This window comes from Ictalurus furcatus, chromosome 19, assembly GCF_023375685.1.
Source record: "Ictalurus furcatus strain D&B chromosome 19, Billie_1.0, whole genome shotgun sequence".
NCBI classification, from domain to species: Eukaryota; Metazoa; Chordata; class Actinopteri; order Siluriformes; family Ictaluridae; genus Ictalurus; species Ictalurus furcatus.
The window spans coordinates 24500700-24523064 of NC_071273.1; the positions used below are offsets into that span (position 1 = coordinate 24500700).

Below are 22365 nucleotides of genomic sequence, written 5' to 3' on the forward strand. Positions count from 1 at the left end.
ATTCCTCTCATAACGATCTTAATACAAATAAACATGAAGACCAGAATTCCAGATTTAACCCCCGTGCTGAAATTCTCAGGCTTTAAAAAAAACAAATTCAGTGTAAAGTCGACTGACTGAGAGTTAAATTGTGTGTGTGTGTGTGTGTGTGTGTGTGTGTGTGTGTGTGTGTGTGTATGTGTGTGTGTGTGTGTGTGTGTGTGTGTAAAACCACTGAAATCTGATTAGACTGCAGGAGTATTGCTGCAGCAGCCATGCATCCGAGCCAGCTGGAGCTCAGGTAGGTGTGTGTGTGTGTGTGTGTGTGTGTGTGTGTGTGTGTGTGTCTGTGTGTGTGTGCATTGTCTGGCTATAAATAGTCTCGGAGTAGTTTAAAACGTCACTGCAGCTCAGCCATTCTCACTACACTGTAAGCTTCTCCCCTATTCCCTACGCCCTATTCCCTACACCCTATTCCCTACACCATATTCCCTACGCCCTATTCCCTATGCCCTGTTCCCTACACCCTATTCCCTACACCATATTCCCTATGCCCTGTTCCCTACGCCCTATTCCCTACACCATATTCCCTACACCATATTCCCTACGCCCTGTTTCCTATGCCCTGTTCCCTACGCCCTATTCCCTACACCATATTCCCTATGCCCTGTTCCCTACACCAAATTCCCTATGCCCTGTTCCCTACGCCCTGTTCCCTACACCCTATTCCCTACACCATATTCCCTATGCCCTGTTCCCTACGCCCTATTCCCTACGCCCTATTCCCTACACCATATTCCCTACGCCCTGTTTCCTATGCCCTGTTCCCTACGCCCTATTCCCTACACCATATTCCCTATGCCCTGTTCCCTACACCAAATTCCCTATGCCCTGTTCCCTACGCCCTGTTCCCTACACCCTATTCCCTACACCATATTCCCTATGCCCTATTCCCTACGCCCTGTTCCCTACACCCTATTCCCTACACCCTATTCCCTACGCCCTGTTCCCTACGCCAAATTCCCTACGCCCTGTTCCCTACGCCATATTCCCTACGCCCTATTCCCTACGCCCTATTCCCTACACCCTATTTCCTACACCCTATTACCTACGCCAAATTCCCTACGCACTGTTCCCTACACCATATTCCCTACACCCTATTCCCTACGCCTTGTTCCCTACACCCTATTCCCTACACCCTGTTCCCTACGCCATATTCCTTACACCCTATTCCCTATGCCCTGTTCCCTACACCCTATTCCCTACACCATATTCCCTACGCCCTATTCCCTATGCCCTGTTCCCTACACCCTATTCCCTACACCCTATTCCCTATGCCCTGTTCCCTACGCCAAATTCCCTACACCCTATTCCCTACGCCCTATTCCCTACACCCTATTTCCTACACCCTATTCCCTATGCCCTGTTCCCTACACCCTATTACCTACGCCCTGTTCCCTACGCCAAATTCCCTACGCACTGTTCCCTACACCATATTCCCTACGCCCTGTTCCCTACGTCCTGTTCCCTACGCCAAATTCCCTACGCACTGTTCCCTACACCATATTCCCTACACCCTATTCCCTATGCCTTGTTCCCTACACCCTATTCCCTACACCCTATTCCCTACGCCCTGTTCCCTACACCCTATTCCCTACACCATATTCCCTACACCCTATTCCCTATGCCCTGTTCCCTACGTCCTGTTCCCTACGCCAAATTCCCTATGCACTGTTCCCTACACCCTATTCCCTATGCCTTGTTCCCTACACTCTATTCCCTACGCCCTGTTCCCTATACCTTGTTCCCTGTGCCCTGTTCCCTACGCCAAATTCCCTACAACCTGTTCCTTATGCCATATTCCCTATGCCCTTTTCCTTATGCCCTGTTCCCTATACCTTGTTCCCTGTGCCCTGTTCCCTACGTCCTGTTCCCTACGCCCTGTTCCTTATGCCCTGTTCCCTACGTCCTGTTCCCTATACCTTGTTCCCTGTGCCCTCCTCCCTACATCCTGTTCCTTACGCCCTGTTCCCTATACCTTGTTCCCTGTGCCCTGTTCCCTATGTCCTGTTCCCTATGAACTATTCCCTACACCCTGTTCCCTATGCATTATTCCCTACACCCTGTTCCCTATGCACTATTCCCTACACCCTGTTCCCTATGCATTATTCCCTACTACCTATTCCCTACATCCTGTTCCCTACTACCTATTCCCTACACCCAATTCCCTACACCCTGTTCCCTGTGTCCTGTTCCCTATGCACTATTCCCTACACCCTGTTCCCTACACACTATTCCCTACGCCCTGTTCCCTACGCCCTGTTCCCTATGCACTATTCCCTATGTCCTGTTCCCTATGCACTATTCCCTACACCCTGTTCCCTATGCACTATTCCCTAAGCCCTATTCCCTAAATCCTGTTCCCTATGCACTATTCCCTACGTCCTGTTCCCTATGCACTATTCCCTACACCCTGTTCCCTACACACTATTCCCTACGCCCTGTTCCCTACGCCTTGTTCCCTATGCACTATTCCCTACACCCTGTTCCCTATGCACTATTCCCTAAGCCCTATTCCCTAAATCCTGTTCCCTATGCACTATTCCCTACGCCCTATTCCCTATGCACTATTCCCTACACCCTGTTCCCTACGTCCTGTTCCCTATGCACTGTTCTCTACGCCCTATTCCCTATGCACTATTCCCTACACCCTGTTCCCTACACACTATTCCCTACGCCCTGTTCCCTACGCCCTGTTCCCTATGCACTATTCCCTATGTCCTGTTCCCTATGCACTATTCCCTACACCCTGTTCCCTATGCACTATTCCCTAAGCCCTATTCCCTAAATCCTGTTCCCTATGCACTATTCCCTATGTCCTGTTCCCTATGCACTATTCCCTACACCCTGTTCCCTACACACTATTCCCTACGCCCTGTTCCCTACGCCCTGTTCCCTATGCACTATTCCCTACACCCTGTTCCCTATGCACTATTCCCTAAGCCCTATTCCCTAAATCCTGTTCCCTATGCACTATTCCCTACGCCCTATTCCCTATGCACTATTCCCTACACCCTGTTCCCTACGTCCTGTTCCCTATGCACTGTTCTCTACGCCCTATTCCCTATGCACTATTCCCTACGCCCTGTTCCCTACACACTATTCCCTACGCCCTGTTCCCTACACCCTGTTCCCTACACCATATTCCCTTACTCCTCTCTCTATCCCTCACTTTCTCTAATTCTTACTTCTTCTCTTTTCTCTTTATATATTTGTCTCTTCACCGGATCCTGAGTAGTGTTTTTCTCTGACCCTTTTCTTTCCCTTCTCCGTATTTGTCTTGTGTGTTCTGTGCTAGTCCTTCACCCATTCTCTTTCTCTTGCTCTTTGTTCTTTCTCATTTCTCTTAGCTGCTCGTCCGTCTCACTTTTTTTCCTGGACTGTTTCCAGTCCAAAGTTCTTGATTAAAGTGACTACAGACTAAAGTTCCTGAACTAAAATTTCTGTGCTAAAGTTCTTAGGATAAAGTCCTGGGCTAATGTTCCTAGGTTAAAGTTCCTAGACCAAAGAAGTTCAAGGACCAAAACTTTTAAAGTTCCTGACCTAAAGATCCTGGACTAAAACCTCTAGGCAGTTCTCGGTTCAGGAACATCATATACGTAACGAACTAAAGAAGCGTTCTGTATCCAGCTGTGTGTGTGTGTGTGTGTGTGTGTGTGTTTGTGTGTTTGTGCATGTGTGCGTGTGCGCATGTGTGCATGCGTGTTAGCTACACTTTCTACTCTTTGGCCAAGTTCCACTTTGCAGAGATATCACCATGGAGACAGACGTGATGTCAGCTGGGCGGGGATTCGGAGAGAAGATTCAGTCCCTGATCACCTTCCTTACACACACACACACACACACACACACACACACTGAAAGCAGCACAATGCCTGCAGGTATGTGTTGTATCAGCAGGGAGTCTATTTGCCCCCTGCAGCTTTTCCTCAGAGATATGTGTGTGTGTGTGTGTGTGTGTGTGTGTGTGTGTGTGTGTGTGTGTGTGTGATATGCACATTGCTCTAGTTCAGCTACTTCAGGCTGCAGAAGATCAACATAAAGTCTAAAAATAGCACAAGCCATAGCAATTTTATACACACACACACACACACACACATACACACATACACACACATACACGCGTGCACACACACACACAGGAAGAAGAACAGTCACATGACTTAATATGCATGCTGCTCAGGTTTCCTCTCCGTGCGTGTGTGTGTGTGTGTGTGTGTGTGTCAGAGAGACAGAGATGTGAGATCGGTCCTTATGACAGCAGGAGATTTACACACACACACACACACACACACACACACACACACACACACACAGCTATTACACGCTTTAAACAGCTTTCAGCAGCGCTTGCATTAAACATGGCGTTAAACTCTCACGCTTTAATGATTTTATTTTACATTCATAAAAATTTGAACTTCATTTTAGATTTATAAAATATTTCTGCTCTCAGAGGATCAGAGACTCTGTCACTTTCATGTCCTGCTGCGCAGCACAGAACCACCGTCTTTAACGAAAACTGCAAAAATTGCTCAGGAACGCTTTGAGGAACATGACGAAGAGTTCAAGGTGTCCCAGGCGACCCAGGTGTCAGTCCCATCCAGCGTCTCTGGGATGTGCTGGACAGACAAGTCCGATCCGTGGAAACCATGGGAAACCGTGCTTCTGGGCTGGAGTTCTATCGGTGCTGCGTGGATAAACGAACGAACAGTCGATCATTCGGAGTTCTCCAAGACTGACGACTAATATACCGTCGACACTTTTCTACATTTAATATAGAAACATCTCGTTGGCGCATTTTAATGAAGTGTTTATTTTTGTAGCCCGTACTCAGAAGGCTCTCTAACTCCACCCTGTTTTTCAGGTCAGTGTAGAAGCTCATCAGCGACACTTTTATCATCAGGTCTTCTCAAATGAAACGGCAGTGGAACGAACCTCCAGCACTTTCCGTTGTTTCTTTCTCGTTTGGCCAGTTTTATCTCGTAGACGTTTGGATAAAGGAGACACGGGAGATCGGTCAGGTGGGAGGCCACCTGACTCGTTCTGTTTTTTCAGGACAATAGAACATGACGCACAGCTTCTGACCGGAGAAATGGTCTCTCTGGATCTTTTGAGTTATCCAGAAACCCATTAAACCGTTCAGTTCAGTCCTCACACTGTAGTGGTTCTCCGCTGGATTCGGAATTCTGGATTTTACCAAGAAACTATAACGCGTAAGGAAAATGTTGGAAAATGGAAAGCTACAGCTTCATCGCTGACACTGGAGACTCCTTCCGTAAACATCCCCTTGCTTTTAGAAAACTTCACCATGTCTATAATCACACACATTTTTAATCTGTTTATGTGGACTCCCTGCGACTGAGCTGTTACTATAGAAACGCTGACTCTAACGCCGAGGGATGCATGAGTGAGTGATATGAGGTCTACTGAGCATGAATTCATCAGGGACAAGGTGTCGTGAATTGCAGCTCGACCCCAGAGACCTGGAAGTCCCAAATTCCCTTTTGGGCCAAATCCGACCCCACCTTGGTATTTTGGTTCCTCCTCGTTATTTACCGTCATGTTTCTGAATCCATATTCAGTAGGTGTAACGACACGGGACTGGAGGCAGAAGCAGTCGCAGATCAGTGTCTTTATTTTCAACACAGCAATCAAACCCAGGAAACCCGGTCGATACTGAGCAAGATTAACGAGGTTAAAACAAGAAACTGGGCGCGAGGCAGGGAACAGACCAGGACACGAAAAGAAGACCGCTTAGCACGCGTAATGCGTTCACCATTACATTCAAACACTCGTTTAGCGTAAACACTGCGCGAAGTGCACAGCCACCGAGGGGTTTAAATATAACAAACACAATCAAACTGAAACATAGACACCTGGATTAAATCGAGACTCACCCTCGAACATCAGCCAGTGCTTAAACAGGGGGAAAACCAAAACAAACAAAGGCGCGTGTCCATATACAAAGTCCCGTGCGCGCGCAATTACGCATGTCATGCGGTTGCGCTGTTTGAATCTGCACGTAGAGTTAATATATATAGAGAGCACGCTGGTCACGTGATCATGATTCTTTCGTGGAGAGCTTCCGAGATCAACCGTACTCGTGAAGCTCGAGAGCTCTGGATTCGAGCGACCAACACTCTTTATACGGTTACTCGATTACGTCTATAGCAGTTAAGAGCTCTTCAGTAGCTTGCACACAACACCAGAGGGGGCGGAAAACGGGCGTTTTAGCCGACCTTGGAGCTCTAATTCTGCTACAGAGCTCGTTATGTTTCACTCGACACTTTGTTCACGCAGTCGAAATGTTTGGGAGAGGTTGCACGTTTATTTATTTAATTATTTTTAAGATATGGTGAACCCGTAGTGGAGTGTGTTCGCGATATTTAACTGTGTTCGTTGTGATTTTGGATGTATTTCGTTTCACGCACAGAAAAAAAACGACACGTTGTTTTGCCTCGTAAATGTGCGTCATTTTTTTCATTCAAATTTTGTTCAAAATATTCGGAGAACTGGATTGTTACCGTAGTGCCTCGTTAACACCCCTAACGTTCAGTAAATATTTCGGCGTATTTTCACGTTCGGTTTGTTTTCTTTTTTTTTTTAAGCTTCTGTCGTTCCACTGAGTCACTCGATGTTGCGGATTCGCTAGCGGAGGTACTGCAGCCGGACGTGGAAATTGGCTAGTGCAGCGTGTCAGGATGTCGAGAAAAGCGGAAATGGCACGCACGTTAAATCCTAACCGCGGTAACGTTTCGAAACGGTAGCGTGTGAAATCCGTCTTCATAGTTAGAGCGGCATTCGCAATATTAATCTGGAAAATAAATGAATAAAATTAAAGAACAGATGGTTTAGTTTCTCTTTCTATTCGTAAATCAAGCCCCCCCCTCACACACACACACAATGACAAATGTATGACGGTGTATAAACACCTCTGTGTGTGATAATAATAGAGATAAACAGCGTCTGAGGTGATAAACTCCTGAACACGAAGTGATAAAAAATCTGTTTCTCTTTAAACACCTGTTTTCATTTCACACCTGAGAGACATCACACACACACACACACACACACAGTGTAAAAACTGTCCACATCATTCTCTCGTTTTTATTCCTCGTCTCTTTTTTCACCACTTGTCTCTTTCTCTTTCCTACTCTATTCTTTCCTCTTATCTTTCTCCTCCCTCCTGTCTTCCTTCTCCTCCTCTACTTATTCTACCTCCTTTTCTTTTCTCTCCTCTCTTCTCTTCTCTGTCCTCCTTCTTCCTCTGTAGGTCTCGTTTTTTCTTTTTCCTTTCTCTCCCTTCACCGTTTGTCTTTTTTCTCTCCTAAGCTTTCTTTTCTTTTCCACATAGACTTCTCCTTCTATTTTCTCTCAGTTCTCTTTTGTTTACTCTTCTTTATTTATTTTTGTTCTTAGTAGCAAGCAAGCTAAGGTTATATGGTTCTTTCTATCTATCTATCTATCTATCTATCTATCTATCTATCTGTGTGTGTAATATGAGGCCGTATGTTTCAGGTGTGTAGCGGTTGTGAAGGTTTCAGTGACTGCTCCCCGCATGTACAGATGTATGGACAGATATTTGCAGTATTGGTAACTAATGAGATAATGAGATGTTTAATTCCCGTAACATTTTTATTTCAACAGCAAATGTATATAAATAATATCCTCTTGAGGGATTCATGTAAACTTGAGATAAACAAAAACATCTATTTAGGCATCCTGGCTCATTTTTGAATAATGGTTGTAATGACGTTTTTTCCCCCCACTGTAATTACGGCCTAATATTCCGGATGTGTGGGAAATAAATAACGCTGTCGCAGCGTGAGGCTGTTTTCACACCTCGGCTTAGTGAAGGAAATGTTTTTTGTTTGAAAAACCGAACGTGGTCAAAAACAATAAGCTATTTATCTCATCTTTAAATCATTATATCTCTATAATGAGAATGAAATAACTGATACTGGCGACTCTGAAATCGCAGGACTAGACCCAGTAGGGTGGTTAATTAAAGCCCCTAGCGCTCCCCTCACTGTCTCTGCTATGTGCCATAACCGAATTCTACCTGGGTTGTAAATGGTTTCTGGATGAAAGCATCTCCCAGATGAATAAAATGCCAATGTAATTATGCTGCTTTCAGGCCGCTCCTGTTACCAAGCAACACCCGTGTCACTAATGCTCGGCTTTTCCCAAATTGTATAATGAAAAGGAAATAAATATGTCCGTGCGCATTTAGAAGCAAACGTTACAGTAGAGCTGTTATTTATTTTTTAATGTAATGGATTTATTAAAAAAAAAACACAAAACAACAACAACAACAAAAAGGGGAAGCACTTTGTAAACATGACTGTGCATTTAAACTGTAAATAGTCACGACTTTGCTAATATTCGACGTCATGCCAAATAGAAAAGAAATCACAAAGGTGGTATCGCTCTTTATTTGCGACTCGAGGAAAACGTGCTGAACTGAAAAGCAAAACATTGTAATCGCCAGCGACCAAACAGCAGGATGAAACAAAGCAAAAACAAACAAACAAACAAACAAACAAACAAAACCATCACGAGATTAGTCAGAATCGAACGTAATTCCCTGTTGTGTCACATTTGACGTTCCTCACTGCGTCGCAGCCGTGCTACACAAAATCGCAACTATACTAAAGCTGTAATAGGAAAAAGTCCTGAAAGCTTCATTTACCACAAACGTGCTGGAGACGTGAAAAAACACTTTATACGTCATTTCTCGTGGGTTTCTTCGCTCCCGCTGCGCTGAAACTGAACCCTTAATCAGGGCCGTCGCCTGACCCAATTTAATGAGGCACATGCAGCAGTAAACAAACAAGCGAATATAAAATTTCACTTCAAATACACATTCATCTCGCTTCTGAGTAACAGTCAACCAGCTGGTTTATAACCACGTTACACCTGGCTTCTACTTCAGGCATGAATTTGCATTCGCACACTCGTCCTGCGTACTTTATGTACATCTGGAGGATTATGAGCGAGCTGGCGTGTCAGCCTTAAACACACTGAAGATCTCAGGCTCTCTTTAAAACGTTCCGGAAAACTCTGTTCTAAATGAACAACGTTAAAAGCTTGTAACGTGTAAAGGTCTGAATCAAAAACCAGTCTGAATAATATTATATTTCATTTGTAATAATCTCATGGTGAGAATTATTAGATACATTTTGCCAATGTTCAAAATATTTCCACTTTCTTTTTCGCAGTAATGCCACTTTAAGTGATTAAGAAACATCTAAAGAATCTGGATCTTTTTAAATAATTGATGAGTGGGAGAAGGGCCTGAAGCAACTTCTGACCGATGAAAGATCCTCTTTATGTGAAATGACCTTGACGTGAGACTCTCGCTCATATGTGAGAGATGTTTTTTTTTTTCCACCTTATCTTTGTTGTAGATGTCTTCTCTCTGAAAATATTTGGTTTGACTCTCGCTCTTCCTGTCTTTCTTTACGAACGGCCGTAAATAAAATGTCTATCCTAGAAACACATAAAGAGCCACTTTCATTTCGATAGAGGTGAACCTCACTCTGACGTTAGGAGATTAGAAGTGACATGATAGCTATCGGCGTGGATCGTTTTCCTTTATCTTTATTCGGGATGTGGTTGTCTCGCAGCAGGACGCTGTTTGCAGGTGCTACTTCCAATTTAATGGCCGGTGTCTGTGTGTATATATGTATGAGTGTGTATGTGTGTGTGTGTGAGAGAGAGAGCGAGATAATAATTTGGTAAGCACTGGGTCAGACTTTTTTTTTGGCATGCTAACAACAATTGATGCGATTTAATTAGCTGAGCTTGTAGGATCAGAATAATTGTGTACAAATGAAGATAATGAGCCTTTATTGGTCACATATAGAGTAGAGCACAGTGAAATTGTTTTCTTCGCATACCCCAGCCAAGTAACTGGAGGAAGCTGGGGTCAAAGCACAGGGTCAGCCATGATACAGCACCCCTGGAGCAGAGAGGGTTAAGGGCCTTGCCAACAGTGGCAGCATGGCAGTGCTGGGGCTTGAACCCCAACCTTCTGATCAGTAACCCAGACCCTTAACCACTACGTCACCACTGCCCGTACAAATGAAGATGCTAATATCCTTCTGCAGTCCTAAAACACACTCGAGAAAAAAACTCTTAGTTGAATACTCTCATTCACACGTGTGCATGAAGCAGCTGGTGAAATATTCGGCTACAGCTACTGAACGTAAAACACTAAAATCATGTTTGTGGTGTTATGTGTTTTTCAACTGAAAGAAAGGAAAACATCTGCATGGCAGGAACATTCACCATCAAACATCACCATCCTCTATCAAACACCAACATTCACCATCAAACACCAACATACACCATCAAACACCACCATCCACTATCAAACAACACCATCCTCTATCAAACACCAACATTCACCATCAAACACCACCATTTACCATCAAACACGACATTCACCACCAAACACCAACATTCACCTTCAAACACCACCATTCATCATCAAACATCGACCTTCACCATCAAACACCACCATTCACCATCAAACACCACCACCATTCAACATCTAACACCACCATCCTCTATCAAACACCAACATTCACTATCAAGGTTACCATTTGGCCACCACACTTCAGAGGTGATGGAACTGACAAACATACAGTACATGAATGGGAGGAAATCATGGATGGCTACCTGAAGAAGAGGGGTATACCACTTCAAGAGCACTCCCAAGAAATTATGTCAAGGTTGATGGAAAAGGCTAGAGATGTCGTCAAAGTCAAGTTGTGCAGCATTCCATCTTTAAGGCCTGCTGAAGATCCCAAGCTTGTTTACGATATACTGAAACAACATTTCAGTGAGCTAACATATTCCACGATGCCTCTGGCCGATTTTTACAACACTCTCCCTCAGGTAGGAGAAAGCCCGATGGACTATTGGATCTGCTTGAATAAAGCTGTGGATGTGGCAGATGAGTGCTTGAGGAGGCAGGGACGAAACATTGAAGATCCCTCTCACGAGGTTATGATGATGTTCGTGAGACATTGCCCTGACCCCGCGCTTTCAAGTGTCCTGAAGTTTAAAATGGCAGAGAGATGGACAGCAAATGAGATTCAGGAACATCTCATTGAATATCAGAGAGAGGCCAGGATAAAGCCACAAGGTAAAATGAGTCAACTACTACAAACAAAACAGGTTGATGCACATGCCCAGAACTCAGCAGTAGAGGCTGTGGCTGCTAATAATTCAAGGGAGCTTGCTTGTGATCAGTATTAAAAGGTGCTGCCATCCTCTCCTCAGGTAGAGAATGCTTGTTTTCAGTCCCTCATTGGCTTGCTGGACCGCGTGCTGGAACAGAAAGTTCAGTCAGCGGCAGTTACTCCATCAGGCAGGGAGCGAGTGAACTTTCCACGAAGGAGATGCAGGGTATGCCAGTCTGCCAATCATTCAACAACTATGCACTGCAGACAGGAAAACCTTTGCATGAGCTGTTTCAAGCTTGGCCATTGGAGAAGAGAATGTCGACAACGTAAGTCAAGAAATGACCTAATGCCGCCACCCGCCCAAACACAGCCCAGATATGAGCAAGGTGGAGCAGGTTTAAACTAGGCAGCTCACATTCAGAGATGGGAAGTGTGGGCGTTAATGGACCAACCCTCAAAGCAAATGAAGACTTAAAGGAGGTGTATCCGAAGGTTTGCAAAGCAATGCCAGAGGACTGCTCCGTAATTATTCAGAATATCCACAAAGTTGAGCCGTTTGGTGAATTATTTCATGCATCAGTGACAGTTAGTGGTTCTGTTCAGTTGCAAGGATTGCTTGATACAGGATCCATGGCCTGTACAATAAGTGAAGAGACAGAGCAGAGACTTTTAATAGAGAACATTGTGACAGAACGGCAAGAGCAGACACAGCACATTATACTTGTTGGCTGTGGAGGACAACGGGTGAGCCCCAAGTGCATGTATGACATGGGATTGGATTTGTATGGGGTAAGGTGCATGGTCCCAGTCCTGGTGGTCGCTGGTCAGAAGGATGACATCATCATAAGAACCAACATGCTGAAATATGTGCTGAGTCAACTGAAGAATGATGTCAACTATTGGAAACTTCTCTCATGCAATGCACAGGAGTCTTCTGAATGCGGGCAGTTTTTGGAGATGATGGCTGGGCTCACAAGGTGGACGGGACCAGATGTACCAGATAAAGTGGGTACAGTTAAGCTAACTCAAGCAGTGACTCTCCTCCCCAAGCACGAACACCTGTTGTGGGGCAGGTTGCCATGTAATGTCCCTATGACCCGGGAGCACGGTGGTGGTAGAGTCTACCTCCTCCAGGTGCAGCCCTCGTGGTATCATGGTCGGCAGAGTGGTCACACCTTTGTGGGGGGATGGCTGGATTCCCATGAAAGTCACCAATTTCACAGAAAAGCAACTGACCTTGAAACGGAATTGCAAACTGGCGGACGTCTCCCCTTGCATTGCAGTTGAAGACTTCACTCTGACCCAAGGCTCTTGTCAGAAAGAGAATGACACAGATAAAGTGGCTCATGATGAACACTTTGACAATACTGACCTGAAACAGAGTCTACAGAATGTTGGTCTGGGGGATGTCAACATCGATCGCTGCGAAGTAAGCCCGTCCACCAAGATCCAACTGGTGAGAATGCTGGAACAAAACCAGGACGTGTTCTCAAAACACCACCTAGATTGTGGAGAAGCCAAGGGTTTTGTGCATAGAATCCGGCTTACCAATGACCATCCTTTCTGGCTTCCGTATCGCAGAGTGCCTCCAGCCCACTACCAAAAGCTACGCCAGGTCCTCACTGAGATGGAGGAGCCAGGAATCATTCGGAAGTCTGTGAATGAATTTGCCTCCCCACTCGTGATGGTGTGGAAAAAGAATGGTGACCTCAAGATATGCACAGACTTCAGGTGGCTGAACGCAAGGACCATCAAAGATGCTCATCCCCTGCCTCATCAGTCGGACTGTTTAGCAGCCCTTGGCGGAAACACTCTCTTCAGCACCATGGACCTAACATCAGGTTTTTATAACCTGCCCATACACGAGGAAGACATGAGATTCACTGCCTTCACAACACCACTGGGCCTGCACAAATATAACAGAATGCCACAGGCCGTTTGTAACAGTCCGGCATCTTTCATGAGGATGATGCTAAGTGTCTTTGGTGACCTAAACTTCAGTAGTTTGCTAAGCTAACTTGATGACCTATTGGTGTTTGCCCCATCCAAGCAAGTAGACCGGAGGTCGTTTTTCAGAGGCTGAGAGAGCACAACCTGAAGTTGAGCCAAAAAAAATGCCATCAGTTGCTGTGGTCTGTGAAATTCCTCAGACACATTATTGATGGTGACGGGGTAGCGGTTGATCCAGAGAAAGTAGAAGTTATTGTGAAAATGTCAAAGAGGGATTTAATGGAGGATGATGGCTGCACACCTTCAGTTCGGAGGGGAAAGTCATTTTTGGGGATGGTGTTGTACTATCAGCACTTCATACCTAACTGTTCCTCCATAGCAAAGCCTCTTTTTGCCCTCACAGCTGGTCAAAAACGGGGGAAGGTGGGAAAGTTAAATCAGAAACCGGGTGTCTTCAGAAGGCTCAAGCCCACAGACTGGACTGATGACTGTGACTCCGCTTACCTCACCCTCAAGGAGAAACTTCTGAACTGTGCAGTCTTGACTCACCCGGACTTCTCCAAACCCCCTATCCTATCCATCGACGCTTCTCTTGATGGCCTTGGAGCAGTTTTGTCCCAGATACCGGAAGGTGAAACCAAAGCACGTCCGATTGCCTTTGCGAGTAAGACCTTCACTGGCTCACAAAAGAGGTATCCGGCTCATCGTCTGGAGTTCCTAGCGCTCAGGTGAAGTGTTTGTGAAAAATTTAGTCATTGGTTGAAGGGACATGCATTCACGGTGTGGACCGACAATAACCCACTAACCTATATAATGACAAAACCAAAACTGGATGCTTGTGAACAGTGGTGGGTGGCCAAGCTGTCCCCCTACACATTCAGTATCAAACATATCCCTGGGGCAAAAAACACTGTGGCAGATACCTTAAGTAGAGATCCTTTTGTGAGGTCAGTGGGCCAAATGTTGATCAGTGAGCCATATGAGAATCTTTTGGCAGAAGCTGAGGGAACAAAGGAGGAAGGAGTTCAGGATGTTTTCCGTTGCAAGGTTCAGTGTCTTCAAGCAGATTATTTAGGCTGTGCGACCGCAGGTGCTCCAAGGGAAAAGGTGGTTGGGAATCAGGATTCCTCCGATGTCAGGTCTGTCTGTGAAGCTCACCTTGAGTGGGAGAGAGCTGCAGAGGCAAGAGCAGTACAGTTTATCAAGATTCTTCCACAAGTGGCATCCTCAGAACAAGGCACGCTCCCAGCCATCTCTGTTGAGGAGCTACGGCATAGCCAGGAACTGGATCCAGTCATTGGGGAGGTCCTGTTGCTCGTGGAGCAGGGCAAGCTACCATCCAGATGAGAGAGAAGTAGGATACCTCCTAGAGCACGGACACTATGCAGGCAGTGGCATCAACTGAAAGTTCAGGATGGAATCCTCTATAGGATCACCAAGGAACTAGACAGAAAAGGTATCAGTTCGTCCTGCCCAAAGACTTAAAGGCCAAGGCCCTCTCTGGTGTGCTTGACCTTGCAGGGCATCAAGGACAAACCAGAACCCTATACCTTGCCGGACAGCGTTTTTTCAGGCCACAAATGGAAAGAGACATCAAGGAATATGTGAAAGGCTGCCAGCGTTGTATCTTAGCAAAAACCCCTGAACCAGCTGCCCGAGCTGCCCTGGAGAGCATTCGCACCTCTGCACCCATGGAGTTGGTGTGTATAGATTTTTGGAGCGCTGAGGATAACAAACAAAGAGCGGTGGACGTCTTGGTCATAATGGACCATTTCACAAAATTGGCTCATGCATTCCCTTGTGTCAACCAGACTGCAAAACAAGTCGTGAAGAAACTGTGGGACAATTTGTTCTGCATATATGGTTTTTCAGAGTGAATACATTCAGATCAGGGAGCCAATTTCGAGAGTAAGCTCATAGCAGAACTCTTCAGCCTCACAGGGATCGCGAAGTCACACACAACTGCATACCATCAGATGGGAAATGGGCAAACTGAGAGGTTTAATAGAACACTTGGCAATATGTTGCGCGCCTTGCCATTAGCTGCAAAACAACATTTTGCACAACAGATACAAACCTTGACTTTTGCTTACAATGCCACAGTTCATGAAACGACTAGATACGCCCCATTCTTTTTAATGTATGGTCGAGTTCCCAGACTCCCGGTGGATGTGGTCTTCAGTCAAGTCCTGAGGGACCCAGTCGTGATTGACTACAAGACCTACGCTAGGAAATTGATGGCAAACCTCCACGAAGCCATTCGGATTGCTCAGCAACATGCAAGGAAAGAGCAGTAGCATCAAGCTGATGGTTACAACAAGAGAGTCCGTGGCACTTGCTTGAATGTCGGTGACCGAGTCCTGCTTGCAAACAAAGCAGAGAGAGGGAAGAGGAAGTTGGCGGACAAATGGGAACCCACGGTCTATACTGTCATGGATCGGAACCCTCAAACGCACATTTATAAAGTCGTGGATGAGAGCGGAAGGACTAAGGTTGTGCATCGGAACCTGATGTTGGACGTGAGTTTCCTATCATTCCCAGAACAAACTAGTGGGGAGCTGGATTCAGATGCCGCAGATGAGGTCAGCGAGCTCCAGCCTCTGTCCATTGATACCCTGAGTGACCTGGCAGTAGAAGCTTCTGAGGACCGTACCCGTTCATGGATATGCGTGTCACCTGATGTTGATGACTCCTTGGGAGATGGTGCAGAATCAGGAATGGAGGATGAGACGCCACAACCCCCACCCAGTGGCTCTGATCAGCCAACACCTGAAAGATCCCAATTGGATCCTGCCGGTGATAACGAGAACAAAAAAGAGAGAGAGAAAGACTTGCCTGTGACAGATCTGCCCAGTTCCAACGTGCTCTCCGACCCACTCGAGACTTACGCTGACTTTGACACCTTAATCAGTGTTCCTGAATTAGATGAGACTGGGCCCCATAACAGCATTTCAGCCACGACAGTAACTGATAGTCAGAAACCTACACAAGACTTAGGGACTGAGACGCGCATAGTCAGAACACATACAGGCAAAGTTGTTAAAGCAGTCAATAGGCTGATAGAGAATATGGTGCAAAAACCTTTCACAAGGAGTGGTGTAGGTGGGATTAACAGAAGGGCACAGTCTTTACGTACCTTGTTTTAAACAGGGTTGAGGGACTGTAGACATGAGTACTGTGTTATGTTCTTAGTTAGTACATTCTTTTGGAGTTGTATGAGAGAATGTTCACATTGACAAGTATAGGGTCGCAACATCTTGTGTGGTGTAAAAGGCATCACATTAACTAGGAGAAGCGGTAGCCTGATCAACTTCTGCTTTCTCTGAACTTACTTCATGAGTAGCTTAAAATGCTGTGTGTGGAATTATATCCCTATGGTAATGTTGGACCAAATGAGTGTGAACATGGTTCCTTATATGATTGCTTTATCTATCTCGCCTGACCTTCTGTATGTTTAGAATTTAGGCGAAATTAAGGAGGGGTGAATGTAACAGATATGAGAAAAATTAGAAATAAAATTAAAAAAAAAAAAAGTTTGTTTGTATTTTTTTTTTTATGGCATGTGTTGCGCTGTAAAATGTATTAATTTCACCCAAATCCTTTGCGGTTATTTAATAGTTTGCTGTTCTTGGTGTTGGGAGTACTTTATTTGTGTTATAGCGCTCTTTGTTAATTGGTAACAGACGTATCGCGTCATTTCCGGTTTCTCGTCAGTTGGCGTTGAGTTTGACTGCGAGAGGTTTGTTGTGAAGATAAATCCTGTGTGACGACGTTTTGCTCTCTTTGAACTCTAAATAGATGTTGAGCTTGTCTGCGGGACGAATAAACCTGAGTTCAACAAGATACGTGTCTATTGTGCACAAGAACACAGCGCAGTGTAGCCAGGCTAGGCAGAATGGACCGGTTACACGTCCATGTGTGCGTGTGTGTGCGCGTGTGTGTGTGTGTGTGTGTATGTCTGTGTTCCTTCCATTCCTGCTAAAAATCAGTCTACATAATCAGACTGTGACAGCTTTGAAACACTCTGATGAAGCCATAAACATGGCGATAACTCACTCTGTCTCCATTACTTTCTCATTTTGTGATGCTGAATTGTGATGAGGAACACTGCAGCTCACTCTTTCATACACACTGACACACACACACACACATACACACACTCTCCGACCTCCAACTCTATCAGTGGCGAATTTTCACTTGTCACTGGAGCAGTTCTGTTGACATCTTTGTGTGTCAGGGTGGATTGATGCTGTGTGTGTGTGTGTGTGTGTGTGTGTGTGTGTGTGTGTGTGTGTATGATTGTCCCTGAGGGAGAAACAGAGATGGACTCCCTGCTGTTATGCGCAAATGTGTCACCTGTCAGCTCTCGTCTAGGGGAACACGTTTCACTGAATTGCCAGAGTGCAGCCGGTTTTGGTTTTACTGATTTTGTTCCCAGTTTGTTCTGTTAGATGACTTTACAACAACAAAAACAACAACAACAACATCACTCAAGGTCATTAGCTTGCTGGTTTCCTTATTAAAGGAGCAATTCCTGATTTTTTTTTCTTAGTGTCCGTTTGACCTGAAATGTTTCAAACTGGTATGGGTGGCGCTGTTAGGTATATTCTGGCACATACCAGTATTCTGGCACATACCAGAAGGGTATGTGTTCGAATCCCAGCACTGCTATGCTGCCACTGTTGACTCTTTTCAATGCAATGCACTTTTGGTTACAGCAAAGAGGATGCTAGTTGGGTAACAACCCAGAAACACTGCATACATATGCAAGGTATGCAGATCAAGTAATGACAATGGGGATCTAGTTTGGATAACAACACTGGGTGCAGATGAGATAAAGACACATGGGATACACCTTGGGTAGAGACACAAGGGTTGCTAATCAGGTAACAATACAGGGGGTGCAGCTTGGTTAATGACATAAAGGATGTAGATTAGGCGAGGACAAATGGGACACACACTGGGCGATGACACGGGGGTGTGATCGGTACTGTCACACAGGAAGCAAAATGTGTGCAGACACAAAGGATTCAGATCATGCAACTGCAAAGGGAATGCAGACAGGGTAACAACACGGGATGAAGATTATGTAAATATAAATAAGATACATATCGGGTAATGATACAGGGAACACAAAACATGGGGTTTATATCTTGTAATGACATAGGGGATGCAGATCAAGCACCAGGATATGGGATGCAGATCAAGTAATTATACTGGAGGTTCAGATCAGGTAATTATACTGAAGGTGCAGATCAGGTAATTATACTAGAGGTGCAGATCAGGTAATTATACTAGAGGTGCAGATCAGGTAATTATACTGGAGCTGCAGGTCAGGTAATTATTCTAGAGGTGCAGATCAGGTAATTATACTAGAGGTGCAGATCAGGTAATACTGGAGATCAGATCAGGTAATACTGGAGCTGCAGATCAGGTAATTATACTAGAGGTGCAGATCAGGTAATGATACTAGAGGTTCAGATAAGGTAACAACACAGGTTGCAGCTCAGATAATGATACAGGGGGTGAGGATTGGATAATGTCAAAGTAGGTGCAGATTGGGTAATGATACATGGGGTACAGATCAGGTAATGACACGGGGATACAGCTTGTGTAAAAAAACGGGGGGGGGGGGGTGCATCTTGAGTAACGATGCATGGTGCAAATCGAATAATGACCCAGGGGATGCAGATCAGGTACACAGTGATACAGCTTGGGAAAGGTCACTCGGTGCAGATTGGGTAACAATACAGGAAGTGCAGATCGTGTGATGATACAGGGGGGGTAGCTTAGGTAATGACACAGGCGGTTCAGATTGGGTAATGATACCAGGGGTGGAGATCAGGTAATGTCACAGGGGGTGCAGATTGGGTAACAATCCAGGAAGTGCATACTGGATAATGACACAGGAGATACAGATCAGGTGCAGATCAGATAATGATACAGAGGGTGACGAATGGGTAATGTCACAGGGGATGCCGATTGTTGTCAAAGCATGAAATTCACTCCATGGGGTTTAAAAGTTCTGAGTAAAGATGAGATCTTTTACCTCATGCTTCCTTACTTCATTGCTCCTGTAAGAAGTAACGATGCAGACAGAGATGTCATTATCTTCATGTCTCATGCTTTTGAAGTGCCACGCCCCTGGAAAGAAGAAAGTCTTCATTCTAATGGTACGAAGATGGTCAACAAAATGATCCTCTTGGGTTCTCTTGCAGGAGAGACAGTAAACAAGTGCTCCATGATGGATCAAAAAAACCTCACTGTTACTGTAGAGCCTGTCCTAGACGGGATGGATGGGATGATAATAAACTGATTTAAATGTAGGAGAGTGTGCGGTTTTAATTTAGGAGAGTTTTGACCCAAGTTGAACTTTTGATTTAAATGGCTCCTGTCAGTATTGTTAGAAATGCCAGGCCATTTAAACCTGACCCAGAAAAAGAATCTTTTGTACAAGGTGTTCCTGCTTTAAGTGATTTTTCCTTTATTTTATTTTTCCGGTGAAAGGACTCGGATCCTTCCGTCCTAATGAGCTCCGTGACTCACTCTCCGCTGCTGAGTCATGCTGTGAACCTGATTAATGTGGAATATGTGCGTGTACGTGCCGTAATAGTTCTGCGGTATTAGTGCCATGCCTAGACCATGCGCTTTTGAAGTTTTTATTCCACACCATCCATCTTAGTGCCAGAAGGATTTCATTTCAGAGACGCAAAAGCGGGACTCGTTATTTTTCCCTCTCCGTCACATGTATTCCATCTAGCTTACAGAGACTAAGAGCGACGTGGTCATTAAGGTCTTGCTGAGCGCCAAAGAACTTGAACACACGCACCGCACACACGTGTGCATGCAAGAAAGGAAGTTGCTTAGCGGAGTGTCTGTGTTTTGTTTTTTTTTCCTCTTTGAGAAGAGCAGGCTGCCTGAGCATACACGATAAGAAGCTTCATTATAGCTGAGCACTGGGGCAGCAGGTATACACACTCTCTGAACAGTCCTCCACTTATCTCCGTTACACACACTTCAGTACCGTCACTGTCCAAAACAGCACACACAGACACACACACACATTCCAGAGTTGTCGACTGTCAGAGGAAAAGTCTGGGTTACTTATAGCCTTAAGTCCACACTAATGCATGGCTTGTAGTTTGTATCTTATGAGTGTGTAGCAACTGCTAACTGTTGTTGCTTGTAGGCATGCTTGTAGGAGCAGTGGTGGCTTGGAGGTTAAAGCGCTGGGTAACTGATCGGAAGGTCGGCGGGTTCAAGCCCCAGCACTGCCAAGCTACCACTGTTGGGTCCTTGAGCAAGGCCCTTAACTCTCTCTGCTCCAGGGGGCACTGTATCATGGCTGACCCTACGAAGAAAAGAATTTCACTGTGCTGTAATGTATACGTGACCAATAAAGTCCTGGCTTTTCGATCCGATGAGAAACCGTAGCCACCAAAGTTCATAGCTATCATGAGCTATTCCTGAGACTATCGTCAACGGTCCTGAGCCTAAGTGTCAGAAGCTGCTGCTGATCTCTCGGACAATGTCAACGCCAGTTTTACCTGCAGAATTCATTTAAGACCAGCATTTTAAGTTCAAAAGATGAGAATGAAGGAACATTTCTTTCTGCTAGTTATATCACACTGTTTTTACCTTCCGAAAGTATCTTTACCGTTGGCATTAACAGATGTCTTGCTCGGTGTCATTATATTTTTAGTGTGTGGCTGTATTTATCCCATTTTCTCTCATCAGAGGTGACACTGTACTTTACTGTTATTAAGCTCTTTATCATCCATCCATCCATGCGTTCGCTCCCACCATCGTTTCGGCTTTTAACCTGTCAGCGTGATGAAGTGCCTCCATTTTGGATTTATCTGATTGAACCGCTAGAACCGCCTCGGAGGGGCCTGAATTCATCATGCCGCAAACTTTACGTATTTTTCTCCCTCGGATGAACGTGAAGCTGGACTGTAACGATTTAACTCCGGGGTTTTCATCTTAACAAATTCAATTAGACGACAGCTAAGTGCACCGAGCATTTAGAAACACTGTTACAAGCATTTTTTGTAACAATGGAGACTCGGGGTGTTTTCTGGGCTTGTTTGGGGAAGGGGGGGGTGTTGAGGGCGGGGCTTATCATCACATCTATGCGTTCGCATAGAATACTTCCGTCCGAACAGTGGATCGATCGCGCAGTTCCATACGTCCATACCTTCTCTTTAGTGAACATGGCTCCGAACCTACCCAAGATATGAGGAATCGGCGAGGCTTTGCGTTGAATGAATGTCCATGAGCATACATGTTACATAGAATAAAAACTAAACCAGTGGACTCTTCAGTAGTCTCAAGGACATTTTGAGGTTGTCTCAGAGCTCCAGGAAATTAAGATTATTTTCCACATTAGCGTCCTCGGATATCGTCTGTGATACGATTCCCCCTCATACAGTTACACTCAGGGATTTGGGAAAGGACAGAAGGAGGTCCTTCTTCTCATCATGTTTTGATATCAATATGGCGGCTATCTGACACCGTCGAATAAGTGCTGGAATGGCCAGAGCTGATTTGTCTGTGGGGAAAATTGGATTAGGTACACTGTAGAGCAGAAGTGTGCTGCATGGGGAGGGAGTTTAATGCACCCCCTCGTCTTTCACCCCGTCTTCCTTTCTTTCTCTCTTTCCCGGCCATGAGAAAGGCAAAGGAATTGAATTACACTGACAAGCTTGGTCACTTCTTTCTCAAATGATCTAATTAGGAGCTGGAGAAGGACTGAGGATGGAGGATGAAAGATGTAGGATAGAAAAAAAAGGAATGGGGAATAACTGATCGAGGATGAAGAATGGATAATGGACAAAGGAGGTAAGGTGTGAAGGATTAATTGTGAAGGATGGGAGGGGGAAGTGAGGATGGATAAAGAATAAAAGGCAATGAAGGGTGATGGGTGGAGGTGGGTGGATGAGGAATTGAGGATGGGGGATGGACGATAGAGAATTGAGGACGGAGGATAAAGGATGGAGGAAGCAGGAGAAGATATGAAGGGTGGATTAGGGAATATGGAGGATGAAGGGTCACAAATAAAGGATGGAGGATAGAGAAGGAAGAATGAAACATGGAGCATGGTGATGGAGTTTGAAGGATGGAGTATGTAGGATTGAAAATAAAGTAGGTTGATGGGTGGAGGATGCAGTATGAAGAACGA

The 22365-nt window shown here is 45.2% G+C and overlaps 1 protein-coding gene across 1 annotated transcript in view; it reads left to right on the forward strand.

Moving 5' to 3' along the window:
• Positions 1–22365, forward strand: part of magi2a (membrane associated guanylate kinase, WW and PDZ domain containing 2a) — a 134236-nt gene that overhangs the window by 41938 nt on the left and 69933 nt on the right. The gene's annotated exons all lie outside the window — the stretch shown is intronic.